Below are 21,622 nucleotides of genomic sequence, written 5' to 3' on the forward strand. Positions count from 1 at the left end.
ATGTACAAAAGCAGTTGCGTTGCATAGCGCAACCTACACAAGACCCTGTGGCCCACAAAGCCAAGAATATTTTTGAACCCTTTTCACGAAGGTTTACCCGCTCCTACCCTGAAGCATGCATAAACACGCTTTATGAGTTTGGGCACCCTGTGAATTGGCAAACAGAGTGATTGTACATATGGATGTTTGCTATGGAGTGGGTCCCAAATTTTTATCAACTCCTCAACATATGTGTGATCCACTGAAAAATTTCATAAACTCTCTATAAACCTTGAGGAGCTACTGGGTAGAGATTCACTTACTTGTAAGAACATGCTGATATGTCCATAATAAAACAACTGGTGTATGAATGAACCACATGTTCAGATCACGTAGATTAGTGCCATAAAAATAACTAACGTAATTTTCAAGTTAGATTGCCAATTGAGACACCGGTAGAATTTGGACTACATAGTGCCATTTTACACCTTTGAAAAACTATTTGTAAATATTGACATTTTGAGATTATTAACTAAAACTTCAAGAAAACTCAGTAGCTGCTCTAATTCTGTGAGCATATTCAGTTGCTTTTAGATCATTTCATCAGTCAGGGTGCTCAGTGAAAAAAGTATCATATCATAAAAATACTACTTTTGTTCATAGCTATAATTATTCTAAATTGTTCCTAAATAAGACTGTTGTCTAGCCTCTATTTTTTTTTCTTTTCCTTTTGCTTTTTAATAAGATATAAAGCTTTACTCACTGGACTTTCTGTTTGAATTTAGGTGTTTTCCTTTTTCTATCAGCTCAAGATTCAGAAGGCTATTTTCTTCTTTAACAAGTAGATTAACCTATTGAATGAGAACTGCCAATATTGCTGCATTTTAGAAAATTTGTTCTATATCCTGGTTATTTCAAAATAACATCAATTCACTTTGTCCTAAAAAGGCATGTAGCATGGCAGTGTTAATGTTCAAGAAAGAAAGTTAAGCCAAGGTCAAAGTTACATTTTTCAAAAACTGCATGAGCCTTATTAAGTTTATTTGAGGCTGGAATGAGAAAGGCATTAACAGGTCAGACAGATTATACCATTGCCAGCTAAGCATTTAAAGATCATTTACATAAAACTTACATTAAAATTTATTATTTCTGTAGTTTGGTAGGCCAATCTTTCATTTTTATACAACAATGTCTTAACACCTTGGATTTGCATATCTTATAAAAATGTTTTAAAATGGTTTCACATCTATTAATTCACAGCCACGCTGTGAGCATAGCAATTATGCTCTCTTTTTATGGATTAAATATTTGAAGCTCAAAGAAGTTAGGTCTGTGATAGAGAGAAAACTGACTTGATGAATCAAAATCTCTAGTTCCATGCTCTTTCCCTAAACTACAGTCTTCTAATGCTTCTATTTTATGTACAAAAGAATAAAATAATGTTCATATATTGAATACATATATGCATTTATCATTAGGAAACAGAATTTATATAGAGGTCACTTGTCCAACCAAGTGAATGTCAAATTTCCTAGTTAACATTAAATGGCTCCAATTTTTAAACTAACAAAACCAATATGTGGTATTTTAGCCATTAGTAATGCATGGATATTTGACATATGGACTTTTTATGTCTGAATACTTATTTTTTCTCGGTTTTTATTTACCATTAGTGAGCATCTCTATTCTTATGTCTTCTCACTTCTAACTCTCACCATTGATGGTGAGAAGAATGAAAGAATATAGGTGAAGATTGTCAGAATAAAAAAGTTATTGTCACAGAATCACAGAAATGAATATTTGAATCAGATAAAAACATAGGCTTTCTTTTGAGTGGTTAAGCTACAACACCTTTTTTTTTCCTTTAATTTTATTCTGCTCTATATTTAAATGTAGGTTGTATATGGAAACTAGCATCTCTGTCTATAAATTAGGAGAATAAGGTCAATTATACAATTAAGAATCTCTGAGGCATTGAGTAATTAAAAGAAAGAAAGAGATAAAAACACCAAAAAAAAAAAAAAAGAATCTCTGAAGATTATAGAACCTTGATACAGCTTTTAGTAATGCTGACTATTCTAGTTCAGTCTACATGTAAATCAACCATCATAGATAAGTCAGCCCTGTTTCATTTTCTCTTAGCGTTTTAGTATTTATAATCACTGTTCCTACTAAGCCAATAAGCAAAAATAATTCAGCTACTTGGTTTCTGAGTAATTCAAAGATGTGTCAACTAATTAGGCTATTTGAAAATACAATTGTGATTAAAATAATGTATACTGAGGGGGTGCTGTCTTGGTGTTTATGGTTTTTAGGAGACCTGTAAAGTTACTGTAAATCTGCCGCACAATAGAACTCAGCATAATAAAAATGTTAGAATTTATAAAATGTCATCAAGTGCTTGTGGCCCACTTCTGTAAAAAACATGAATAATTCACAATACTATATATGGAATTAGATTTTGCTGCCCTGATTCCATTTAAATAAACGTGTTTATGAGTCACCAATTTCATTTTCCTCTACTTATACGTGGTGACCTTTCACGTATGAGCTGGAAAGCAGTCAACTCTGGGGACAGAATGAGATAAAGGAAAATAAATTTAAATATTTATAGTAAACATTTATGATGGCATGTGCATTAATGATTCTGAACACATTTTGTTTAGGGAAAAAAGATGTATAAAATCCATTCACTCCACAAATATTTATTGAGATGTTACCATGTGCCTATTCAAGCATGTTACATAATTCCAATGAAAATTATGCTACAGAATGTGTGGACAAAAGATGGGCAATAAAATAAAATAGCCAATGTACTTTATTTTAATTCCTCATACTTTTAAAAAGTGTGACTAAAAACTCAGAAAATGAAAATTGCCAATATTTAAATGATTCTTCAAATTTCTACCTATTATTTCTCTACCTCACAGTTATCCATAGGTATTCATTAGGATGATTTAATAGGATATATATATTCAAAACTGGAGGTTATCATGAAGACAATGTTAAAAGCCAAAAGGAGATCGCTCACTACTGATTATATCTTATGTGTTTCTCTTCTCATACTTTTTTATTTCCTATAAAGTCCTTTTCAATACCCTCTCCCTATTTCCTCTACATTCCAATTTATTCTGGGGCTTATATCAAGAGCACAATGCTTAGTGCTGTACAATTTTGCTTATACATTTATCAGAGAACCTATTTCACTGTGGCTTGTGTTGTTTACGTGGCTGTTGTCTGCCCTTGTGACAGTATCAGGATATGCCTTTATTGCATTGGTTCCTAATGTGCTTGAACAATATTTTTTACATGTTTGATGTTCCATAAATCATTGGGAGGTGAACCCATCACCTCACTCCTTTATATAAAAGCCTGTGATGACTCTCCATTGCCAACTGCATTTGACTTATCTAAGTAAACAAAGCCTTTAACCGCCTGCCTCAGATAGCTTTTCAAACTTCAGTCACTCCATTTCACACTTTCTAAAATCCATTGACAGTGAACAACTCTATTGTCTTGAACTTTCTCACTTTGCTTTGCTCAAGCTGTTCTAATCTGTCATAAATATCTGTTTTCCTATTCCTCTGCCTAGCCAATTTCATTCATACTTCACTTGCCAACTCAGCTGTCATCTTTTTTCTATCACATGTCCCAAACATTTCTTTCTCTTAAACATAACACTTCATATTTATCTCTATCTTATAATATCAGATATAATTTAGAGTTACATCTGATTTGCTATGGGTGCCTATATTGTATGCAAAGAGAATTTACCTTTCTCGCCTAAAGTAGGTTATATATTGAAAAAGACTCATGGTCTAAAGTAACTTATCATGTACATGTTTTGTTCAGTCAAGCAGCATGAAGAGTATAAGCCTTGGATTCAAACATGTATTTATATCCATCCCCTTTTCTCACTAGCTGTGACTTGGATATGTTACATAATATTTGAACATTAGTGTTTTCTCATTTGCATATCACCTCTAACCATGAGGTTATGGTAAAAGTTGTACACCTTAAATACATACAATTTGTACTCGTCAATAACTCTAGGAAAAAACTGAAGTCCCAACTTCATTATTGATAACAAGTAAGTGGCTGTGCAACAAAATTTAGACCCCATTACACCAAAACCAATGCCTTCAGAGCTTCTATAGATCTTACTTCTCCATTTCACTATATAAACATATATTAGCCAATTTTGAAGTCAGACTACCTGGATATGGATCACAACTCTGCTTCTGAAGCTTTGTGCAATTTATTTAACCTCTCTTGGCCTTAAAGTGTCTATGGGATTGTTGTCAAGATAAAGGAAGCTAATATGTATAAGGTGCTTGGAAGGGTCTCTCATATGTAGTACATTTGAGGTATGAGTTAGCTGTTATTTTAGTTCTTTTCTTTAAAATAGGATCACCTTATTAAGTATATTCTGTTAATCAACACTGTCACATGTAATTTTATAGGACAATAATTCAAAGTATCTTAGTGAAATTTTTTTAAATGGGGGAGATTTCTAAAACTAAGACAGTAGGCAGATCACAGGATCAAAGAACCTTGGCTTTACTCCTGAGACTCAAGGCCACCATAACACAGTGTACATTTTCTCTCATCTCCTCTTTTTTTTAAAGCCAGTTTTATATCTTGCCCTTACTGGAGCTACCATGGATATACTTTCTTCCAGTGCCATGGACTATGCCTTAGGCAGCCATACTTTATTGCTACCAGAAAAGTAAAAATTAAATTTTGTTCTTTCAGTGTCCATATGCCAACACCAGAGAAGAACTCAGGTATCCACTTGGCTTATTCTTTGTTGGGAAATAGGGTAATCTGATTGTAGAGGTCATATCACAATGCTGAGTTCTGCTATTTTTGGTCCTTTCAGAACCGTCTAATATAGGAAATGGGTGCTTTTACCTAAAAAATGGGGGGAGATTCTATTTATGTAAAAACCAATAGATGTCTATTTAATTTCTAGAAATAGAACACCCTGGCATGGAGAGAATAATGCCAAGCTCATGATAAAGATAGTGAAGGCTGTTTGTTTCTATCACCCTTTATGCCAGGTGCTTAATTTCTCCAAGCAGAGCTAAAATGCTCATTGCTCCACAGATATAGGCTTACAATTCAAATACAGTCATTTCTGAGAAGATATGGCGACGGAGGTGAGGACAATAAGTAACTGAAATGATGGTGTTAAGGCCAGGCAATGAAATACATAAGAAAATTCATTGAAGACCTTAGAATTTGGTCACCTGTCAATCATGTTTGCTTCATTCTAGTGAAATTCAAGTACAAGTGTGTATCTCCATACAGTTTCAGTGTTTCTGATCAATATGATCACAATCATATTTCTACTCTCTAGATGAAATTTCACATGAATAATAGTCCCCCAAATTGGAGAACATAGAATCTAAAGGAGAACATACATGCCTGTTAGGGTTAAAATATACCACATGAAGAAAGAAGGAAGATGTCCAACAGATTCTGGGTCAATATAAAGGAACTAATCCTAAGAGAAATGTTTTAGCATCACAGTGAGTGGGCTATTTTTTTAATGACAGTAAATAATGTGTCATTAGACTTCTTAAGGCAGTAGTCAATAAGTGTTTGTTTATAAGGGGAATTTATTTATTTTGGCTCTCCATATAGCAGAGCAATTGAAAAATAAAATCTGGTTACAATAATGTAGATGGGGCAGATGTGTAGACATTCTGCTACATCTAAACTACTGTGAAAAGTAATTATTCTGCTGGAAGCATATCACAATAAACCAAAGCAAGTCTGATGTAGCCTAGGTTGCAATTCCCTGTGAACATTTATTTGCTACAGTAATTATCTCTGATTAGGAAAATAACAATAAAAATCCTCATGTTCTTATCAAGGATTCCTGTTGACTGCTCTCCCAGTGGGAATGGTCATGATGGTGTTAAAATTATAACTGTTACAATGGACATTGTAGCTATGTTTTAGTTTAGAACCAGAGTCAAGAGACTGTAAGAAGGGAATTATCCTAATTCTATCAGCCTGTTCCCAGGGATCTAATAACAAGGAACCAGTATAGGAGCCAAAGATTGCTGGTAGTTGACTAGTGGTTTTGGCTGCCGATCCTGGGCAGTTACAGCCATCTGTTCCCCAAAATTGTTTTTTAGAAAGATATATAAAACAATTAGCAATTTGGAATTCTATAGACTAAGCCAAGAAAATGCAATTCAGTTGAGTTTGGTGCAAAAGAAGTTTCATTTTAAATAAAAGAAGGAATAGGATGAACAAAATTTGTCAAAAGCTGTTGGAGGTCAAAACAAATAGCAGTGATTCAGTGGCGGAAAAATTTGAAAGAGATAGGTGATGTTCTTTGACAAGAAAAACTATGTGGGTGGTGAAAAGATTATGATACTAACAAATAGAACAGGGAAAAGGAACAAGGTTAAAGATATAAACAAGGCAGTTTCTGCAGTTTTCATAGTGTGTTCTTTAGAACACATTACAATAAAAAGTCTTTATAAGTAGGTTCAGTAATGTCACTCATGAGTCATGCTTCTTACTAAATAGAGAAACAGATGTATTGAATATAAGCTACTAAAACTCAGCCAGTTTGCAAGCAAATCATGATGATTAATCCAAGATAAGTCTGTGGGATAGAGCTTACATGGAAGCTGATAGTAATTGCATATCATACACCACTTTGGATAATGGACTGCAAGCTGAATGCTGAAGAGAAACCTTTTGGATATAATAATAAGCATCTTAAAATTATGTTAAAGAGGAAAATAGAGCACAAAGAGAATAGGTATCCAGAGATGCACAGTTAATACAGAAGATATTGTTAGGCAAAGCCCCAAAATGCCAAGAGCCAAATGGACAGTAAATTCCAGTGTACCAAGAATCCAAGTCTTGGCACCTATACAGTATGGAATGGACATGTGACTTACCAGGTTTCTCAGTCACTCGGACATACATAAAAATGGTATCACTGTAGCTCTTTTTGAAACCAATTAATAAATTATATTTAGAGAAGTTCGTACCATGAATGATCTACTTCTTAAAAGCAAAGCAAGGAGTTCCCATTGTGGCCCAGCAGTAACAAATCCGATTAGTATCCATAAGGATGCAGGTTCGATCCCTGGCCTCGCTCAGTGGGTTAAGGATCCAGCATTGCTGTAAGCTGTGGTGTAGGTCACAGACACAGCTCTGATCCTGCATTGCTGTGGCTGTTACGTAGGCCGGCAGCTGCAGCTCCAGTTAGACCCCTAGCCTGAGAACTTCCATATGCCGCAGGAACATGGAAAAGGAACAAACAAAATGAAATCCATAAAGCCTTTTCTCTAATGCTCAGAGTAGATGGTCTGCTTTAGCCCTACATTATCTATAAAGTGTAGAAGTGTGGAAACAGATTTCTTCTTATATTTCTAAGTGTTCACTATATTAGACACAATTCAAATACTTCTTATGAATTGTACCATTGTTCTCTCCCCATTCTTCTAAGTAGTTTCATGCTACTGATAAATAGCACTTTCCTTCCTTCCTTTTTTTTTTAAACACTAAAATAACTGTAAATATTTTTCTTGACAGTGGTTAGTGAACTCAATTTACCAAATTGACTCTTGCCTTTTAAAAGTCTACATTAAGCATCTGAAAACCCTTCAAGAGAGCAGCTTTAATACATATCTGCTAATTCTACATCTAGCTATCCATATCACATTTTAAAAGAATAAGCTAAACTGAAAAAAATTCAACAGTGTAAATCTAAATTATAACTAAATTTTAAAAAGTATAGTTCCTGCTGTGATGCAATGGATCTGCAGCATATGTGCAGCAGCAGGATGGAGGTTCGATCCTGTGGCTGGCACAGTGGGTTAAAGGATCCGACACTGACACAGCTGCAGCACAGGTCACAACTGTGGCTCAGGTCTGATCCCTGGCCTGGGAGTTCCTTATGCCGCGGGGTGGCAAAGAAAAAAAAAAAAAAAGAAAAATTATATAAATCTTAAATGAGTTATTAACGCAATAAGGTAAAATCTATTGAATAGCATATCTTAATGATGACTGCAAATGTTTGCATTTCTATCACTCTCAATCACATTGATTCATTAGAATGATTAAGCCGTAAACTTCAAGCAATCACCGTGCTTCTGGTAAAAGTCACACTTTTTTAGAGGCTGAGCCAGATTAGATAATGAAACAAGTTATTTTCACTTAAAATGTTTAGCTTTCTATTTCTCTGAGCATATATCTATGTTTTTAAACCAAGACGGAGGACTACTGTAGCAAATTGGTACAGAATAAGTTCAACACTAAATACTTTACAATCAGATTTCATGAGAACCTGAGATTTCCTTGTCAATTACATGTTTGTGATGAATATATTTTTGTATAGGTTTTAATTTTCTTATATCTATTAATCTGGTTCTCACATTTTGGCCTAAGAATATTGCAAGAATTTTATAAAACAAGGATTTATTTCCTCATTTGGGAGCTGACTTCCCATGGAGAAAATTCAAGATGCATTTAAAATTTCATGGCCCTGGTGGCTTAAATACATTAAGAAGAACCTTTGCTTTATCCTAAATGTATGTAGTAGTCAGTCATTTTCTCTGCTGTGAAACCAAAAAATACTACTAACCAGAAAGTTAAATTATTTATGCTTTCAATCCCTACTGCTATTAGAGACTGTTAATTATTATTTTGATAATTAATTTATTCTGTCAAATAATATTCTTTTCTTAGCAAGACCAGTTCAATATCCCTAGTTTATTTCCTTATTATGGTTTATTAGATATGTTACAGCCAATTACATAAAATAATTAAAAATTGTGTTTATTTATTATTTAGAAAGTTTTTGGCATTAACAGTTATCAGACTTAAAATTGAATATAAAATATAAGTTTGAGTATAAAATTACTCTTGAGTATATGAATCATTTCACTGTCTTTGGTTCTGAAGCTCTGAAAGTAGTCTACTTTTCTCCATTTTCACAGCTACCCCTCTAAACTAAGCCAGCACACTTTGAAATCTTTAGATTTTACTTTTAGAAAAATTGTTCCCATAATATTTAGTGTATGACCCAGTAATCCCCATTCTTGGGCATATATTCATACAAAACTTTCCATGAAAAAGATACATGCACTCATATGTTCATTGCAGCACTGTTCACAAGAGCCAACACATGGAAACAACCTACATGCCCATCGACAGATTAATGGATTCAGAAGATGTGGTGCATATACACAATGGAATACTACTCAGCCATAAAAAAGAACAAAATAATGACATTTGCAGCAACATAGGTGGAACTAGAGAGTCTCATACTGAGTGAAGTCAGAAAGAAAAAGACAAATACCATATGATATCACTTATATCTGGAATCTAATATATATAGCACAAATGAACCTTTCCACAGAAAAGAAACTCATGGACTGGAAGAACAGTGGTTGCCAAGGAGAAGGGAGAGGGAGTGGGATGGGCTGGGAGATTGGGGTTAGTAGATGCAAACTATTGCATTTGGAGTGGATAAGCAACGAGATCCTGCTGTATAGCACAGGAAACTATATCTAGTCACTTGTGATAGAGCATGATGGAGGATAATGTGAGAAAAAGAATACGTATATATATGTATGGGTCACTTTTCTGTACATTAGAAAATTGACAGGACACTATAAATCAAATGTAATGGAAAAAATAAAAATAAAAAACCACTTAGCAAAAAAATAAAAACTATTCACTATGATTCATAAGAATCCAACATATTTTGGGTTCTGACTCCCTCTGATCTCATTTCCTAACACTGCTATATGTTCAGGCACACATGCCTTGTTCCTCTTCATCAAGCAGCATACCTCTCCCATTCCAGGATCTTTGTACTAGCTCTTCCCTCTTCTTGGAATATTCTTTACCCCTATCTCCACCAGCTTCTCTTCATCCATCAAGTGTCAGCTCCACAATTACCTCCCCAGAGGGCATTTTGCCTAAACCTCTCGTCTAATGTTGCCCAGTAGATTCTTCTCTATCACATTACTCTGTTTTTTTTAAATAGTATTTTTAAAAAGTTTTTAAAATTATATTATGCATTAATTTCATTATTTCTTAATTATCTGAATTCCCAGCCCCAGGTAAGGAGGTCTTTTATCTGTGTTCTTCACTATTGTATCCCTGGTTGCTATAAAGTGTCTATTACATAGTAAGTACTCAGGAAATATTTGTTGAATTAATGACTCATTTAGGATAGAAAATCAAACTGGAATTCAGAGTGATGTTTAGGAGAAGCTGTACAAATGCTTATATGAGTTTTTAAAAAGCGTACATAGGGCATTTTTTAAAAAGAAGAATGAAGATTTCAGGTACAGGACGGTAGCCTCTCAGTAGGTCATGAAAATGCATAAAAGGGATAATAAGAGATGTCAACTTGTTGGGGGACAGCACATCATGGGGTTGTTTGCATTTCTGTACTCATTATGGCAGCTTTTTGTTTGTTTGTTTGTTTTCTCCTGGATGATCTTTTCAAGGATATTTGTATGGGAACAGCCTTGGAAGATAGAGAAAGTATCTACCTTTGGAGCAAAGGGCAGCTTTGTTTGCTATCCAGGATAATAGAGATAATATTTCCCTCCAAGTTAAAAGTTGAGAGGAGGAGTTCACATTGTGACTCAGCAGGTTAAGGACCTGAGGTTGCCTCTATGAGGATGTGTGTTGGATCCTTGCCTCACTCAGTGGATTAAGGATCCAGCATTGCCATAAACTGTGGCCTAGGTTGCAAATGCAGCTCAGATCTGGAGTTGCCATGGCTGTGGCAAAGTCCTTAGCTGCAGCTCTGATTCAACCCCTAGCCTGGGAACCTCCATATGCCTCAGGTGCAGCCCTACAAAGACAAAAAAAAAAAAATGTTTAAAGGAAATACATAAAATTGTTTTTTAAAGGAAAAACTGAATTTGAATAGAGAATAGAAATTCTGTATTAAGTTTTCTGGAGAAGATATTTGAAATCTTGCATTCAGTCAACAGACACTAAATATCTGTAAAACATCTGTTTATTCCACACCTTGCTTTTGCTCTATGAAATGAAGTATGTAGATGTCCGAATCCTGAAATTGATCTGCCTTTCATACAAAATATAGTTATTTAATGGCCACTCTGCACAAGGCATTATACAGGTATTGGTCATTTTGAGGTATGCAAAACAGACACAAATGTCTGCCTTCCAACAGCTTAAATTGTGGTGAAGTGATTGGATTTAGGGTGTGACTGTATCCCTGGGGTCCAAGATAATAAACAAATAACTGAAAGCTAATGGATTGTGAGAGGGTGATAAGTAACAGGAAACTCTGGGAGGACAGGAGCAACATTATCCTGACTGGTCAGGGAAGCATCACCAGGCTTCACCATCTGAATGAAGAACAGACCTGGAGATGAATGCATGCACTGCCTTGGCAAGGTGCAGGATGAGGCATCATCTTTCTTGTATTAGTCTAGGGCTTCCATTACAAAATATCTCAGACTGGGTAATTTGAACAATCGAAACTTATTTTATCACCAGTTTTGGCGGCTAGAAGTCCAAGGTCAAGGTGTCAGCAGCTTAGTTTCTTCTGGGGCCTGTCACCTTGGCTTGCAGATGGCTGCCTTCCTGCTTTGTCCTCCTGTGGGCTTCCCTCTGGCTCACACATCCCTTGTGTCTGTGTCCTAACTTTCTCTTCTTATGAGGACATCAGTCAGACTGAATTAGGGCCCACCCTGAAGTCTTCATTTTAACTTAATCATGTCTTTCAAAGTCCTTTTTCCAAATACAGTCACATATTTTGGTGCTGAGGTTTATAACTTTAACTTACGAATTTAAGGGGACACTATTCTGCCTGTAACTTTTTTCTTACAGTTGGATATAGACAGCTGGGGATTAGAACTATGATTTTGGAGTTCCCTTGTGGTGCAGAGGCTTAAGGATCTGGACTGGCCTGGGTCACTGTTCTGGCTGGGGTTTGATTCCTGGCTCAGGAACTTCCATGTGACAGGCCAAAAAAAAGAAAAGAAAAAGAAAAAAATTAGATAACACCATGGTTTATCTTTCTGCAACACTACTCTCTGAACTATAATGAATTATGACACATTGCGTAACTAGTCCATGTCATTCTAAGCTCACAGATAGCACCTGTTTTCAGAATTATATATTTGAGCCCATGAGGTTTCAACTACCCCAGGAGGGATGTGGCATGGCACTCATGCCTGGTGAGGCTTCTTGGGAGTGTAGTGTAAGTGGTTGTTAAGGAAAAGATGAGTCATTTCCCTTCCAGTCCCTGCCCATTCCAGCTTTGTCTCTTGCAGTAGAGTGTACCCTGCATATAGAGTGGCCTGGTAGTTGGCCTGAGAAATTGCAAGAACTCCGCATGCAAATGCTAGTTCTTTTGCTACCTGATTTGAGCTTTTCAAACCCAAGTGAAATCATTGATGGGGACTACCAAAGACTTTTTAGGTCCTTTTTTCAATTTTGCTCATAAAACCAACTGGTATTAAATTAGAGGCCAGATAGAGTGCAAGAAGGGAAAAGCAAATGGTCACCAGGAGTTCAACAGATATCAAACTTGTTCACCAAATGCAAAAAGATGCTCTTTTCAGGGACAACCAAGGAAGCAGCATTAACAAAGTAAGAATGTATTCAGCTGTACAGTTCAAATGGTCAAGGAGTTCAGTATAGATAAAGCATAGGTGAGAGGCACAAATCAAGAGATTGAGGAGGAAAATAGGGGTTGAGTTCACTGACACTTCTTTAAAAAGTGCTAAGAATTTGGAGTTCCACCGTGGCTCAGAGGCCCATCCCTGGCCTTGCCCAGTGGGATAAGGATACAATCCTGCGTTGCTGTGGCTGTAGTGTAGGCTGGCAGCTGTAGCTCTGATCGACCCCTAGCCTGGGAACCTGCATATGCTGCAGGTACAACCCTAAAAAGACAAAAAAGAAAAAAAAAAGAATGCTAAGAATCCCATTCCTATTTGGTAGTCATCGGGTGTCAATTTATTTGAAAGACTTTAAGCTGAAAAAATTGATAACCAAATTTGCATTTTTGGAAATGAATTTCAGTAGCCAAATGACAGTCTATTTGAGATGCTTTCTTCTTTAATACTCAGAGAATATCTTTCAGGACACCATTAAACCAAGATACTATAATCCAAAACATTTGTTTCATTGTGCCCTTTAGAAATATGATACTGGCATATGAATCAGTACAGGAAACGAGAATAAACATAAAACCTTTTTGAGTGAGGTGTGCATTTCACATTACGGTGTTGTAGCTCTAATTTTGGCATGCCTCTGATCCAGGTGGAGAGGAATTTTTCCAAGGGTAAACCAAAAGATGCGGTCAAAGATGTTTATTAAAGCACAGCCAGAGAGTTCCCTGGTGGCCTAGTGGTTAATTAACAAGCCAAGAATTGTCAATGCTGTGGCTCAGGTCATTGTTGTGGTACAAGTTTTATCCCTGGTCTGGGAATGTCCACGTGCCATGGGCACAGCCAAAAAAAAAAAAAAAAAAAAAGGCCAAGGCATAGCCAAATTTGGACTGAAAGCATTTTATCAGTAGGAGACTGGATAAATATGTGCAAAATATTTATACACTTAAATCAGACATAAATAATGTACCAAAAATATCTTAAAAGATGTAATGTAGAATGAAAGTTTAAGTTGCTTCATACAGATTGACAGCATTTATGTAAATTTGCGAAAGCACAAAGTAATGGAACAATGAATATATAGATTTCCAATAAATATATACAGGAGTGCCCATCGTGGCTCAGTGGTTAACAAACCAGACTAGGATCCATGAGGATGTGGGTTCGATCCCTGGCCTCTCTCAGTGGTTAAGGATCTGGTGTTGCTGTGAGCTATGGTGTAGGTCGCAGGTGCAGCTTGGATCTCCTATAGCGTAGGCTGGCAGCTACAGCTCCAATTCGACCCCTAGCCTGGGAACCTCCATATGCCACTAGTGCGGCCCTAAAAAGACAGCTAAATAAATAAAGAAATGTATACTAACAAGGACTGATGAACTACACAGCAGTTTCATCATCATGGTTGACTCTTGTCTTTGAGAGGGAAGGTAGAGAATAAACTTTTAAGAGAGGAATAAAAAAGGAGAGGCTACCCTGTTCTGTTTCTCAACTCTACAAAATAACAAACTTTGTTAGTTATTGGCAGTAACTGCACACTTTTTTCAATCTCTGTATTTTTTTATAACTTTAAAATTTTCATAGTTATTTTTTTAGAAGAAAATTTTTTCTGCTATGATCCCTTGTGTTTAGATTATATTTTACACTCTGTCCTGCATTCCCAGATTTATTACCTCATAACCTCCCTTATGGCGTAGAGGGGTTAAAGTGAGAATCTTTATCCTTATTTCATCAACTAAGGCTCAGTGAGATGAGTGACTCACCACTTCCTTTTCTTATGACTATTCAAAGCTGTGGTAGAGGTTCAGTTGCAGCATTTTTGAAACCAAAGCAAGTGCCCCTTTTTCCTGCAGCACCTCTGTCAGCATTATGAGAACTTTTGCTGAACTTATCAGTGGAGAAGGATACTAAGAAATTTCAGTGTGCCCCTTTTGCCCTCCCTACTTCTGCGTTTTGTTTGTCTTGTTAAGAAAACTTGAGGGATCAGTGCTCTCAAATTTAGGTGATAGAGATGTAGATGAGAGCTCTGTCTGCCTTTGAATTTCACCTCTGCCTTATCTGTGCACCTTGTGAACCTACTTATTTACTCTCCACCCCAGTTTCCTTGTCAGTAACATGGGGAAAATCATAGTTCCTAAGCATGAGGACAAAGACAGCGAAATGGATACAGGTGTGCCTTGGAGACATGTGGGTTCAGTTCCAGAAACCACATTAAAGCAATATCACAACAAAGTAAATATTGCAATAAAATGAGTCACAAGAATTTTTTGTTTCCCAGTGCATATAGAAGTTATGTTTACAGTCTAGTCTACTCAGTGTGCAATAATGGCAATATGTCTTAAAAAACAATGTACATATCTTAATTAAAAAGTACTTTTCTGGGAGTTCTCTCTGTGGTACTACGGGATCAGCAGCATCTTAAGAGCACTGGGATGCAGGTTTGATCCCTGGCCCAGCATAGTGTGTTAAGGATCCGGTGTTGCCACAGCTGCAACTTAGGTCACAACTGTGGCTTGAATGTGATCCCTGGACTGGGAACTCCATATGCCTTGGGACAGCCAAAAAAAAAATTTTAAAAAACAAATAAATAAAAACACTTTCTTGTAGTTTCCATTGTGGCTCAGCGGGTTAAGGACCCAACAATGTCTCCGTGAGGTTGCGGATTCAATCCCTGGCCTCACTCAGTTGTTAAGGATCGGGCATTGCTGCAAGCTGTAGCATAGATCTCAGATATGTCTCAGATCTGGTGTTGCTTTGGCTCAGGCTGGCAGCTGCAACTCTGATTTGACCCCTAGCCTGGGAATATTCATATGTCATGAGTGTGGCCCTAAAAAGAAAAAAAAAAAAAAAACCTTCTTGCTAAGAAATGCTAGCCATCATCTGAGCAAGTTGTATCAGCAACATCAAGATTGTTCATCACAGATCACCATAGCAAATATGATAATGGAAAGGTTTGAAATATTGTGATAATAACCAAGATGTGACACAGAGACTAGAAGCCAGCAAATGCTGTTGGAAAAATGGTGCTGATAGACTTGGTGAATGTAAGCTTGACAAAAAATTTTCAGTTTGTGAGAAATGCAACATCTGCAAAGCACAATGAAATGAGCTATGGCTACAATTCAAATAGTATTAGGTTAGGTCCTGTTAGGACTATCACACTGCATGGTATTAGAAGAGAGTTAAATATAGAACTACATATGATGCAGAAATCCCACTCTTGGGAATATACCCGTACAAAACTTTCCTTGAAAAAGATACACCCATATGTTCATTGCAGCACTATTCACAATAGCCAAGACATGGAAACAACCTAAATGCCCATAGATGGCTGAGTGGATTAAGAAGATGTGGTACATATACACACTGAAATACTACTCAGCCCTAAAAAGAACAAAAGAATGCCATTTGCAGCCACATGGATGGAACTAGAGACTTTCATACTAAGTGAAGTCAGTCAGAAAGAGATAAACAAATACCATATGATATCACTTATATCCGGAATCTACTATGTGCACAAATGAACCCTTCCACAGAAAAGAAACTCATGGGCTTGGAGAATAGACTTGTGGTTGCCAAGGGGGAGGAGAAGAGAGCGAGCTGGACTGGGAATTTCAGGTTCATGGAAGCAAACTCTTGCCTTTGAAATGGACAAGCAATGAGATCCTGCTGTATAGCACTGGGAACTATATCTAGTCACTTATGATGGAGCATGATGGAGGATAATGTGAGAAAAATAATGTATATATGTATGTATGAATGCCTGGGCCACTTTTCTATACCGTAGAAAATTCACAGAACACTGTAAACCAGCTATAATGGAAAAAAATAAAAATCATTTAAAAAAAAGAAGAGAGTTCCAGTATGTAAAAACTCCAGGCTCGTAAGGAGAAAGTCCTAGAATTATTCTCTGAGAAAGCTAGTTTATGTTCTCCGTTAAATAGATATCCTCATAGAGATTCTCATAAAGGAGATGGGAGCAAGACACACTATAGATACATTAGCATAACCCCATTACACTGCTAAAATATTTTTAAGTAAATATGAACTTCATTTTGTTATATACTTTATTTTTAATAAAAAATGAAACTATGAAAAAAAGTTAGAAGAAAGGAGATAAAGTTACTCCTTCAAAAAAGAAAAAAGAAATCTCATTAAATATAGTGTATATACATCATAGAATACATCCTAAGAACACATAAAAACAAAGATACCCATGCATAAGAGAAATTATAGCCATTGAAAACTATTGCTTTTGGAATGGATTAACAATGAGATCCTGCTGTGTAGCACTGAGAACTATGTCTAGATACTTACGATGGAGCATGACAATAGGAGAAAAAAGTATGTATACATGTATGTGCAACTGGGTCCCCATGCTGTACAGTGGAAAAAAAAATGTGTTGGGGAAATAACAATAAAAAAATAAATAAAAATAAAAAAGAAAGTAGAACAAGTTTTGAAACCTTTTTAATGCTTTAGAGAACATTATATAAAAGGAAATAGTATTTATAGCTAGTAGCAGAGCTTGTCCAAAATTTGTTCAATGGAAATCCAGATTTCCAAAACAACACAAAAAAGTCAATGAAATATTCTCAAAGATGGAATCAATAATTTAAAAGATGAGGCTGTGTGTATTGTTTTCTGTGCCATTGTAAAAACAGTGTCACTTTTATCTCACTCTGATCTTGAAACACAGGTGACCTTCTTTGGGCTTCAGTAGAAAAACCTCTCATGAATTTACATGGCCATGTTAGCTGTATAGTGTTGATTGCAAAGATATAAAACCAAATAATGCCATAAAACAGCTCTTTAGGCACATTGCCTTTTTAAACCATCTGCATAAAGATGGACTGCACATTGTTATATGCATGTAGTTAGATTCCCAAATTCAAATGGAAGGATAAAATCCTACTTAGACTTCCCAGGCCTCAGAAAGCATAACCTGTACAATAATCTCACAAAGCAACTTTCAGAGAGAAAAGAAAAACAAAGCAGATCAAACATGCTAAATATTAGCACTTAGTTGTTCATGGTGTATTGCATGCAACACTAAAATACTTGCCACCTAAAATATCCTTTTTATGTAAGAAATGTGGAAATAAATGTTATAGACACACTGAGTTTGGTAAGAAAAACCAAACTAATTCTTCAAATAGGTAATGACAATTAAAAACGAAGTTAAGTGTGGGAATGCCCACTGTGGTTCGGCGGTAACTAACCCAACTAGTATCCACATGAGGGTGCGCTCAGAGTGTTAAGGATCTGGCATTGCCTTGAGCTGCGGTATAGATCGCAGATGCGGCTTGGGATCTGGTATTGCAGTGGTTGTGGCATAGGCTGGCAGCTACAGCTCTGATTCAGCCCCTAGCCTGGGAACTTTCCTATACTGACGGTGCCACCCTAAAAACAAAGAACTTAAGTGTTAAAATAAGGTATAAAATACTTGCCCATTAGTCCCTTAGGAAAAAAAAGAAACCTTCCCATCAATATGACTTTTTGAGATTTCTTCTTCTATCTAAATGTTTTTTTTTCTCTATGCATGTCAGGTAAGTTCTTAGGATTTATGCTTTGGTGAGAGATGTGTGCCTTTAAATGTGAATCAAAATTGGGTTGTAATGATTGTTGTATAACTATAAATGTAGTAAAATTCACTGAGTACTTAAAAAAAAGAAAAAAAAATGTCTAGTCAGACATGGTTCAAATTCTTGCTCTGGCACTTAGATTAAATTTTCAACAAACCAAAAATAAATAAATAAATAAATGTGAATCATAACTGAGTTATTATTTTAATTATATTTATGCAATTAGATTTTAATGTGTTCTAGTGAAAATTTTGGGATAGCTGAAATAAAGAGGTCTCTAGATAATGCACATGTATTTCACCACTGGTTTTACAAAACAGTGACCGCAAACATCATTCCTCCAAAGTGTTTTGAACTAAGGACTGTTTTACTTCATACCCCTGGAGAATATACTAAATCAATTTTCTTTTACTCTGTATCAATTGCAAAGAAAAGACCTAAGAGATGTGCCTCTCCCTTTAACTTTTATGATAAAGGACTGTTAATTTGCCTCTCAGGGATGGTTGAATCTTTTTTTTTAAGTTAGAGATTTGGTCTTTGGTAATGATGTTTAGTCTTTAACGTTCAATGAAGCTCATAGTTTCTCAGAGACATCTTGAAGCTGAGTCACTCCAGAGAAGAAGGAAAAGCTGAGTTGGGGGCACCTCAGGTCCCCTGCACATTTGAATCAGAGTAGTTATTCTTGTTTATTTTTCAAAGATATATTTTCTAATTAGACTAAGCAATCAACTAGTAAAAAACGATCTATTACCAGTTTTCTCCATAGTTGTTAAAAGCTCTTCAACTGTAAGAATTTGTCGGTTATTTTCTACAGTTGATGAATTTGCAAGTGAAGTACTAATAGTAATAAAAAGCTAATATATATATACATCATACTTTCTGAACACAAGGAACTCTTTAGAGGACTGTACAGTTAAGTCACTGAGATGTCATAGTAGTCTTCAAAAATGGTTATATTAACATATCATTAGGTCATATATATGAAACTTTTAATATTCATTAATGTTTTTATACAAATAATGTTCTTATATAAAGATTATGCAAATCTATCCAAATACCACCAAGACCACCCAGAAATTAATAAACTCATACTGCAAGAGTTTATTAATATTCAGATTTAAATTTAAAATCACTTTCAGCTACCACAATAGCAGATAGCAGAATCTGATAGTAACCCATTCCAATGAGAGGTGATAAAAAGGAGATTTTCCAATTTTTGGAGAGATTAGAAAGTGGTAAATTTCTGAAAAGCAAATTGTCTATAAGTATCAACAGCTTTAAAAATGTTACACAGTGTAATACTTCCAGGAATTTCTCCCGGGGAGATAATCATATTTAAAATTATTTAAGTACATGGTTGCTGATTATAGTGGCAAATGTAATTCCAAACCAATCTGAAAAAAATCCAAATAGGGAAGTTCAAAAGTGAGATATGGTATATTCATTTTATGAAACATTATAATAAATTAAAATTTTTTACTTGTAAATTTTTAGGGTATGGGGGAACAAATTATAACCTCATAAAAATTGAGACATTTTTATAATGGTTAAGAAGACCTCAACCACATATAAGGCTATATCCATACACATAGCATATGGACCAAAAACAAAGTTATTTTAAATATATTATAAACCACCTCTCAGCTGTGAGCCTGCTGAGCTAGATTAAATATGACTTTAGCTCCCGATGTCATGTCATATACTAAGCTAGATTACCTGTTCCACAAAACTTCTGGAAATTTTCAAATTCTGCACACTTTCTTCTCTCACCCTATCTTTCTCTGGACTCCTGTTCCAAATTTGCTGACACGGTTTCTCCTGCATCAAGTTAAACATGAAGCCTGATTCTTTAACCCACCTACCCACCTCACAATACAATGATTTGCCTCTAACATTTGTATTAATTTTGCTAAAATTTTGAAGGAACAGAGGATGAGGTCATCCATACTGAGCAAGAAATTTTACCCCTCACTGCCTACGTCATCACTTCTTTCCAAACTCCTTTCTGGAATAGCCAATAAAATATTCCCCTTCTTGCATCTGATGGTTCTACCAGTTTGAGACCCTGGAGGTTTCAACTTAACCTTCTGTGAGTTAGTTAAGAAATTTCTTTTGAACAAATAGAAAAGGGTCCTTGATAGGATTCCTGAAGAATACAAATTTCTTTGGTTATTATTAATACTAAAGATTTTTTTTAAATACAGTTTACAGGATTGGGAAAAAATAAAATTGTTTACCCTATTGAAAACCATTTCTGATTCAGATAATGCAAGCCATCTTCCCCGTTCTTCTGTATACATGTTGCTTCAGAATGCCACCTCCGATCTGGGGGCTATGCTAACAGCTCTCGCTCTCTGCTTTTGGAAAAGAATGATTTCTTACCTGCTACCACCAACACAGCCATTCCAATCACTGAGCTATCATTGCTACATCCCAGGCCCAGTCTCTTTCTCTGTCTCTTTTTTTTTCCTTAACCACCTCCAGTGTGGAATGATAACATTCGTGTTGCTGAAAGGATAAATTTAAATTGGCAGAAGAATAAAAGATACACAAGCAATCTTCACCCTCCTGTCATTTGTCTCCCTCACAGTAATATTTGGATTCCTTCAGCACCCTGCTGTGATCACCCTGTAATGTAGTCTGCTGCTCCCTGTGCTCTCTGCATTGCCTCCTCTCCCTTCTTTTTCTCCCTCTTCCTGTCATAGCGCCAAACCTACTTAAAAAGTTTTCATGTGTGCATGTGTGTGCTCACATACACGCATGCATCCCAACATGCAAACAATGGCATATGAATTTTATTTTATTTTTATTTTTTTATTACTCAATGAATTTATTTCATTTATAGCTGTACAATGATCATCACGATCCAATTTTATAGGATTTCTATCCCACACCCCCAGCACATCCCCCCACCCCCTAAACTGTCTCTTTTGAAACCGTAAGTTTTTTAGTCTGTGAGTCAGTATCTGTTCTGCAAAGAAGTTCATTGTGTCCTGTTTTCAGATTCCACATGACAGTGATAGCATTTGATGTTGGTGTCTCATTGTCTGACTGACTTCACTTAGCATAATAATTCTAGCTCTATCCATGTTGCTAAAAATGCCGTTATTTCATTCCATTTAACGGCTGAGTAATATTCCATTGTGTATATGTACCACATCTTCTTTAGCCACTCCTCTGTCAATGGCATATGCATTTTAAATGCTTGGAGTGGCCCAGCCATGCAAGTCTTTATTCTCATGCCTTAGACTGTGTAACTAGGGCCCTTGCACCAAGATGTAAATATGCAATGCATAGCAGGAATGGATTGTTTTACTTGACGCATTTATTGACTTTACTCTTAATGTCTCATGGATGTTCCCTTGGGATGCCGGGTCATGGGGCCATGACAGTGGCCCATCCAGGACCCTCCCTTCTTTT

Source organism: Sus scrofa, chromosome 11 (assembly GCF_054392235.1).
Source record: "Sus scrofa isolate SSC_HxYL_T2T_F1_AM1 chromosome 11, Sscrofa_HxYL_maternal_Yorkshire_Landrace_v2.0, whole genome shotgun sequence".
In the NCBI taxonomy this organism is placed as follows: domain Eukaryota; kingdom Metazoa; phylum Chordata; class Mammalia; order Artiodactyla; family Suidae; genus Sus; species Sus scrofa.